This window comes from Aphis gossypii, chromosome 3, assembly GCF_020184175.1.
Source record: "Aphis gossypii isolate Hap1 chromosome 3, ASM2018417v2, whole genome shotgun sequence".
Classification (NCBI taxonomy): Eukaryota; Metazoa; Arthropoda; class Insecta; order Hemiptera; family Aphididae; genus Aphis; species Aphis gossypii.
In genome coordinates, this window is record NC_065532.1 from 40,916,797 (window position 1) to 40,926,648 (window position 9,852).

The 9,852-nt window shown below is 29.9% G+C and overlaps 1 protein-coding gene across 1 annotated transcript in view; it reads right to left on the minus strand.

Annotated features, from left to right (window-relative positions):
* LOC114123484 (sodium-dependent transporter bedraggled) overlaps positions 1-9,852 on the minus strand; it is an 81,696-nt gene that overhangs the window by 32,555 nt on the left and 39,289 nt on the right. The window lies entirely within an intron of this gene.

Consider the following 9,852-nt stretch of genomic DNA (forward strand, 5'->3'; position numbering starts at 1 on the left):
CTCTAGCGCCCGTATTTATTGACAATAGGCAACACAATTTACGCATACTCGTACATCCGTATTCAAACATCGACAACAACAATATTGTATTATTATAATTATTATTTATGTTTCGGTCTATAATTCGCACGCTTTTTACACACGTGATAACGACTTTCGATTAATTTTTATATCAATTGCATCAATTACAGTTTACATTTGATACATTTTTAATTCAATACTAACTATGAAAACATCTAATTGTCGTTGACATAACTTGCAGACCTTACTTGCAGTTAAAAAAAATATCATTAAATTTCCAGTGCAGTCTTACCAGTAACAACTACTTCAGCGATTGAAGTACGGTGAAACTGTGAAAGCTACAAAAAAGGTCTATTTTTGTGCGCACGTCGTCCACTATTATAATATTGTCGCTATTGCAGTGTATTATTATAGATAATAAAATATACCTCAATAATGTATAACTGCTTATATGGAAATAAATTGTTTCTCGTCGTCGCCACACTGCAGTTAATGGATTTTTAAATACTCGGATTTATGTTCACTTTGCACTTCATTAGACCACGTTTTTAGACCACGACAAAAACGGCTTTGTCAAAATTACTGAAATTTATATACACGTTAGTACGTATCTATTCTATAAAATATTATAGCATTATTATTTTTTCGTCCGGTTATCCCACGATTTTGACACGCGATGGCCAATGACGACATAACAGTAAGTGTACGCGACAACTATTATATATACAGGGTGATTCACCAAGCATGCTCAACCCCAAATTCTTGATCCACGCCCAGGAGCATCAGTCTAGCATTCGTGCTAACAAAACGAAAAATATGAATCCTTCGGACAAAACCGGAGGACCTTGAATTACGTCCGCGCGAGTTCGATCGATTTCGGACGAACATAATAATATATTATACAAACACATACCTATGCACGTCGCATAGTGGCTGTCGCACTTGACCGAGCGGAACACCCTAGATAATGGAAGCGATTGAAACAACAACCAACCGTGTATGTCACCAAGTACCTATATATAGAAACGAAAATCGTAATCGCAATGATATTTCGAGGTTTCTATACCTATTCCGCCGCAGTGTGGGATGTACCGCGTGTATATACGTATACACCTATTTAGTCTATAATTAAGTATAATACAAATCCATAGTCTGGAGATTTGGTTTTGGTGTACAAGAAAAATGGGGACGCATAATATATATAGTTAATAACGAAACATAAAAAAACCTGCGATCGTCTACTTGCTACGTCATGAGCTTTATCGTTATGAATGATTTAGTTTTTAACCATAACTATGTATTATAATAAAATGATAATGTATAGAACTAATAAATAAATGCTCCTCTCTACGATCAGAAAAATTTTAGACCAGTACAGAACTAGAGGAACTTTAATAGTTAAAAAGTTACAAGTTTACTGTGTTTTAAGTGGTACCTACTATATCTACCATTCTACCAATAATTAGTTATATTTTCTAGAACGTTTATATTATTAAAATATATTACGCGATTATTTCGGTGTAATTATTATGTATCTCAGTGGTGTACTTATGCAATTCCAAAATTAGTATAAATAAATACTGTTTATAATCTTTTTACAACATTTAAATATAGACCTAACTAGCACCTATTTTGATGAAAACAAAGAGTTATTTAAAAACACGCGACAATTAACATTAATTGTATTAAATATATAACAAGTGCTTCATACATTGCATAACATTGTACATTATCTTAAATAAATACAATTCAGAGGCCTATCAACGGATTGTGATTCGGTACCCAGGATCTATATAAAATGTACGACTACTGTATTTATACCAATCGTGAATTAACTGATAATCATAGTTAATATTGTATTAAAATTTCTTATTTTCTTCTGTACACTGATCGTGAAACACTCGTGTCCTACCCACTTTCCGACTAACCTTCATTTCTAAAATAATTACTATTATAATATAATAAACGTTCAATAGTACGAGTATACAATAAATGGTAATATGCACGATACGTTATAGATCACTGGTTAAACCGAACAATATATTAATGCGTGTTAATGTGCGTTTAATGGTGTAACGACTTAGACATTGATATACGTATATTTCCATGGCATACGTGCTGTATGTTAAAATTTAGTTTACTTATACACTTCGTCTGAGACGAAAACTGAACGAATTCGATTTATGAAAATCACGGTTGGTATAGACAAAGTTATTTCTGTTGTCTGAAAAACATATGTTGCAACTCTATGAATATATTATTATAGTTGCCGACCAACATAATAATATAAGCGTTTATGGCTGATTGACCGCGGTGACGAGAACTCAATACTCGTATATTCGATCGATAAATTATTTATAAAAGTGATGGATTTTTTTAATACTATAGAGTTGTTCTATATTTTTTAATTATTGTTTTTTTTTTACAATATATTATATGAGATGATGCAATATTATGTTTAATGTATTTTTATTGGCAAAAGTGAGACGCTCCAATTGTACGGATTCAGTTCTCATCTATCTCGTTTGAAATCGTTGTTTCATAACATTGTTAACTATAAGATTGTGTATCCTTCAGGGTTTTTTTTGTGTTAAACAACTTCGCATGTAAAAAAATTTGCAATTACGTAACAACAAAATTATTACTAGTATTAACAGTATTATATAGTATTAAAATGTATAGTCTACTTTTAATCAACTAAAACATTTTTTTAATTTTACAATTATTATTTAATTTTTAATTTGTTTTCTTGCGTATTCATAGGTAAATCATAATATATAATTATTTAATTTCTGTATAAATAAATTAGGTATATTATAGTGTATAACTATAAGATTTGATATTATAAAGATTAAACATATTTTCATTACAAAAACCAAATATGTATTGTTCTTACTCCAGTGAAATGGTTCCAGTACCGTTATAGCAATTGCTTGAAACGGAAATTAAGAAATAATATGTTAAACACGAATACGGTTATTATAATAACTATGATTTTAAGATTAATTAATAACAATTTTTTCAAGGACATTCCGTGGTCACATATATTTTTTCAACGTGTTTAAGAAATAATCTTAATGGTAAACCGTAAACGACTATATAATATATAGTGGTGACATCGGTACGCAGATAATAATAAAATAAACAATATTATACATTATGGCAATGCCATTGTAAATTGTATTTGTTTATCAATAATACAACGAGAAATTCGATTCCCTAAGACGAATCTGATTGATTACCTTGAAGTTCATCTTATTTTCGTTTACATAATATCTGGTAGTATCACATAACTCGGACCCCCCGACAGTGAATAGTTTTTTCAAATTTAAATAATAAATAACCATATATATACATGTCATCAATAAGACCACAGTGTACTTTTATTAATAACATAAAAATGTTTGATTTTAAAACATAATAGTTAATACCTAAGCACAAATTATTACAACAATAACTGCAAAGCATTCTATAATGAATGTGAATCATGAATTAAAACTTTGATCACTATAAACTGAGTCAGGTGGTAAGCATTTACAGGAAAACATCAGCATTAATGATTCCATGCAGCTTCTGCGTACGTGTAACTTATTTTATTGTACTACCCGAGTAAAATACACTTATTGACATATACTCACCACACAACATGCGCACAAACAAGCAGTAGCAATTTCCGACAGTATATTATACTCCAACACGAACGTCATGCACAAATAATTTATTATTCTGCATTAAATGTCTATGAAAAATATCCTTAAAACGAGCACATAGATACTATAGCTTTCTGAGTAGGAACCAACAATTAAAAAGAATTCCTCGAAAAAAATAGAAATAATGTCTTACTGTAATATTGTCAGTTAAATATCGAAAAGATTCCAAACAGAATAAATAGTGAAGAATAATTTTGTGTACATACAATAATAGATACACTAAAGAGACGGTAGGTATGCTAAAATGTTGAACCGATATTAATTGTATAATAATAAATAAAATCACAATATTTGATACAAGCTTAAAGATTAAAACGAATATTATATTTATAATGTATTACCATAAAGAGACATCTAAAACAAATTCATCATTGATCGTGACATAATTTTGCTACAATTCATCGATTGTTTATCTTATAAAAATAATTTTTTGAATGTAATCTGTTACAATAACTTACAATATTATTAAACGCATACTATATTAACTCGAAACAGTTATTATAACATTTTCAATAAAATTTACTCAAACAATAAATCATTTTACACGATATTTTACGAAATAAAGCTAAATATACAGAGAAAACAGACGCAAATAAAATAAACAAAAAAATAACATGTCGGTAATGCACTTTTAAATGTATATAGTTATTGTTTACAATACTATTCTGTAAATAATGCCAAATACAACGAACTGTACACACATAATGTAGAAGATTTTGGTTGAAGAAATAACACGTTTATAGACATGAAAAGCACCGAAGAACGAATCGTAAAAAACCATTGTTATAAATGGAAAACGGCTAGTCGTTCACGGCATCAGAATATTATAAGCACGACGATGACCGTTGACAACTACATCTAGACGATTTTAAGCGAAACGTGACTCGTTGAAACATCATGATTCATGACTCACGAGTAATGACTGTTTGTGATGTGAAATTTCTTTTAATTTTTAAACATATATTAAATTACATTAATCAATATTAGAAGTATAGTACAAGACTTATATAAGTTAAAATAAAAATAAATGATTGTTAAATGATTTTTATGAACAAAAGTAAAAACAAAACACTTCTTAAATGGAGAATACCTATGTGATTTGTATTTTTAAGAATAAAAATGATTTATTTTAATGTAACAAGGATTAAGGATTCAGATTTTTACAAAATAAATACGACATTTGTTATTTAATAACAATCAACCAATTGTTTATTAAGTATAGGTACAATGTATAACAGCAGTTTTATAAAACCAGACAATTTTATACAACTATGATGATATGTTAACGGTAAATCAGTAGTTATAAATTATACAAACGAATAAAAAATACTCGAGAATTAACTCTTGAAGAACCGTTAAATGAGAGCTATAAATATAATGTCGATGGTTTATGATGATGATGACGACAATTAAGTTTTATATATATGAAAGAGATGAAGATAATTTGTACAACTAGTTTATGTCAGAGAACAACTATCAACCTTTATTATAAAAAGTAGTTGGGATGACTTCAATTCAAATCAAAAAAAACTTTATTTAAAGCACAATATCTAATTTTTATTATAAATAAATACTTGTATACATAAGAACAAAAACAATGGAAAGTATAAAAATATAAAAATTAACTTTTAATTGGATTAAGATAAAGTTTGGCTTTTCTATTAAATTTGACATAATAATAATATAAACGACATTTTCTAAATAATTCAAGTAAACTAAATAATAATTATCACTGTGAATAAGTGTACAACCTATATGGTAATATAAAGCACTATTAGCAAATACTGTTATTACTATATTATGTCTATTACACCAACTAGTGTTTAAATAAAATAAACTAAATAAATAACTTTATGATACTTAGTTCAGCGATTATATTTTATACTATGTAAGTCATTGATGCTATAATAATAACACCATTGATTATAATATATATTACAAAATCAATAGTAACATCTAATATTGTGTAACAAATAGTTATAAATACCAAGTAAAATTTGTAAAAGCATATAAATACTAGATAGATAAAAAATAATGAACATCATAATTTATAAATATAGATATTATATTGTTTAAATATTATTCAAATGTATGTACATTGTAAAAATATTTGTAACAAGTATCGACATCAGAAATGTATTTATAAGTACGTAAAAGAAGTAATCGAAATAAGTACAATATTAATTTGTGTTCTACATTACTGCAGCAAACACGAGTTGTATAATTTTCGTATACAAACAGTTTTTTTTTTATTTAATACCTACCTAATTCAGTATAATGTCTGTATAACCAATTTAATATATTCCAAGTTATCATACACTTCGTAACTATATGATATTTTACTAAAATATGTACATTAAAATGAATTAGGTACAATTGTATTAAATAATGGTATTATAATTACGCAAATCTCGAACTAGGATTTCGATAGTATAAAAAATTACTATAATACGATAAAACACAAAAACTCAGTAATGCAAATGCTGCTCTATTTATCGGTAATCGATATTTTTTCGAAAAAAAAAACTAAAAATGAAATAAACCGCAAGAAAACGGTATTTGTACTCAGTTTATAGGTATATAACCACAACGATATCGCTTTAGGTGTTAGAATTTAAGCGCAGTTATACCTACTATACACTTGCGAAACAAAAATACCTATTATAACTATTAAAAAACATATTATTTTATTAAACATTTTATTGATCACTAAATAATCGCTAAAACCATCCAACTCATATGCATGCATATGTATAAACTGGTAAACTCAAAAAAAAAAAAATACGACCTCAAAATAAAAACAATACTTAAAAGTTGTAGGCATAATATGCGAGAAAAAGTATAGGTTTTTCATCGGAAAAGTCGTAATACGAACTCATGCTTACCAAACCTAACGAGCTAGAGAAAAAAACACGCGAACGCAACAGAGTCGAAGAGACCTAAACGATAAGTACCTATTACTATCACGTCAGACTGTTGGCGAAAAGGACCCAAGAGCGTCGCACACGGCTGACGTATATACCATAAACTAAATAATAATATATATACGTATTATATTAATGGAATTATAATATAAAGCGGTTCGTCGAGACTATAATATACATTTTATTTAATTATTGTCAAACAACTTAATAATATTATGAACGCGCGATTGATCGATTGTTAATAAAAATGATGATTACCTGCGGTCACAGTTACGGCACGTGCTTGGCGAATCTCTCGGCGATACGACGGCTCTGTCCGTTGATGATCTATCCACACGACGTCACGCGCTCGTCTATCTTATGATATCACGCGATTTATTATATAATAATAATAATAATATATTATATTATATTTTAATCGAACCGACGGCAACAATACAGTTGTCGTTAATTTTCGGACGTAACAGAGTAACGCACGCACTATAATAATATTATAATATCGTCGACGTCGTCGTTATCGTTGTTGTTGGCGACCCGGCCGGACGGCGACACGAGCGTAGCAGCACCAGTTACCGCGTATCGTCCGCGACGACGACGACAACGTTTGCGCCGCGACGACGCCCACGCTGCAGCGCGAACCGATCATCGTGGCGGACTCGTCTGCACGCGGCGGCACGTCGACCGCCGATTATCAGTCGTACGGTTATCGCCCTACGATATTGTAACAGTAATAATATTCGTTATATTATAACATGTACTATGACGCGTCACAGCGTTTCCGTGTTTGTTTGACGAGGTAGGTATATAATATATAGCGGCGGGTCACGTGCAAGATTCCGGCCTGCTGAGGAGGCGGCGTGATCGGCGTTCGGACGTCCGCGTGAACTCGACGACGAGGCACGACAAGATAAAAAAAAAAAAAAAATAGAAAATATAATATAATAACGTGTAATGCCGATAAACCGCAGAGATGGGTTACGCGTTAGGTCTTCTTGCCGGCGACGGTGGTAATATTATTACAAAATATATTATAATATTGTTCGGCGAAAACTATACGAGTGTTGAAAAACGGACAGAGAACGCGCTGCGGCAGCCACCACTGCGTATTATTATTATTATAGCTATATATATACTATAACCGCCGACGCCGAACGGAAAATGACGATTTTCACGCGCGCACAAAACCGTACCGCGGAAGTGGAGGCGTAAAAGACGAAGACTGCGTCAGCGGCGGGCGACACGCACAGGCAACGGCCACACGACGACGACTGAGGAGCGGTATACGCACGGCGCGTACAATGGGATGGTATAATAATGTAGGTATAGGTAGGTAGGTAGGAAGGAAGGTAGGTAGGTACAAGCCGTCGTCGGCGAACGGCTGTGGAGACCGTACGCGCGCGAACAAAATATAATAATAATATTATGGAGAAAAGAACGTGTCCGCGCGCCGTCGCTGAGGTCATCGAGTTTGAATTATGATTATTATTGTTATGTTTTTACAGTTGTGACTATTCTATATGCATATATATCGGGGTGGGATCACAATATTGTCCTCTACAAACGAGACACCGTTTATCTTTACTATATTCGTTTTTCTCGATAGTTAAAAATAACACAGGTACTGCTCGTATTTTCCTCCAAAAGTTTGTTTTGGACTAAAACCACGACTATTTTCTTTTAAATATTAAAATCATTCACATTTTTTGTAAATACTAAATATCAAATTATTTTTGTTATTTTATATTAGGTCTGAAATTTATTATGATATTCATAATTTCATTAGTATTTCTATAAAGAAATATACGTAAAACACTCCCAATATAAAATATAATAATAGATTATAATTCATCGGTAGCTAAACAATTATAGAATGATTTATATATTATATTTTAATTTTAGTTTATTCAAGGTCCAAATTGTTATAAAAAAATGTATATTTAATATATTTTTGACAATAATTTTTAATTTTAATTTCTTTTATCCGTTGTCATTATGTATAAATATAAAAATAGATAGAACTAAATGCTTAGCCAAAAAAACGATAGACCCCTTTTTAAATATTATTAAGTAGACGACAACTTTTTATTCGATATTGTATGAAAATGGTCAAGATTATTTATTTATTTATTATTATTTTTTCGAGGAAAATAATCATTGTACGAATAGATACTATAATGAATAAAGTATCTTTTTGAAGAAAAATTATGTTATGTCCGTAGTCCGAACAAACGGGCATACTCGTACGCGTTTTATGCATAAAAGCTCGTAATGATAGACGATTATTTTACACATTTACACCCATATTGTTGTATAATGTTTACTTTACCCACTTAGTGCTGTGTTGTAGAAACCTGGTGAGCGGTGAGCAAGGTGTAATGCCATATGTTCTAGGATGTAACAATTTGGCCATAATTTTAAATTATTATAACTATCGGTATAATATAATATTATGCATATTATCTACTTATGTCTTTATTGTTCTTTTATACGTTTGAGACATGTGCTACGCGATCTTAATATTTATACTGCATAACACATACCTACAAGTATAATACACATTAACGTGGTATAATATATTCATTAACATTAAGGTTGCCCTCAGAAAATATTTTTGAATAAACTAAAGAAGCTTTCCATTTCAGAGTAGTCAAAAAACCACCAAACCTTGACTAAAACCACACCTACCTTAATATATAGACTTAGAAGACCAAGTTCGCCAACTAAACAATAATTTATAAATAAGAGCCATGTGACTTAAAATATAACTAGAACGCGGAAAACTATGCAACTGCATATTTTTTTCCTTTTTACTTTTTTGAATATTTATCGGTTATCTTCACAAACCATAACAATTTGAATCTAATGCTGATTTTTTTTTTTTTGTATATTTCTATACATTTATACAAAATTCAAAATATATTGCATATTAAAATGAATATTTTTTATATACTTAGTTTATTTAAGTAATTAATTATTGTAAATTGTTTAATTTGTGAATTTTATATGAATAAAAAAAAAAATTCTTAAATATTTGTAGCATACTTTTATGATTTTTACTACATATATATGGCATATTTTGATACATTTTAGTGCGTGTTCTACTCATAAATATATATGCATAAAAACGTAAAAAATGTCAAATTTTTATTTCTTATTAGGCAACAGCCACTTGTTGTTAGTTTTTTCTAAAAATACTA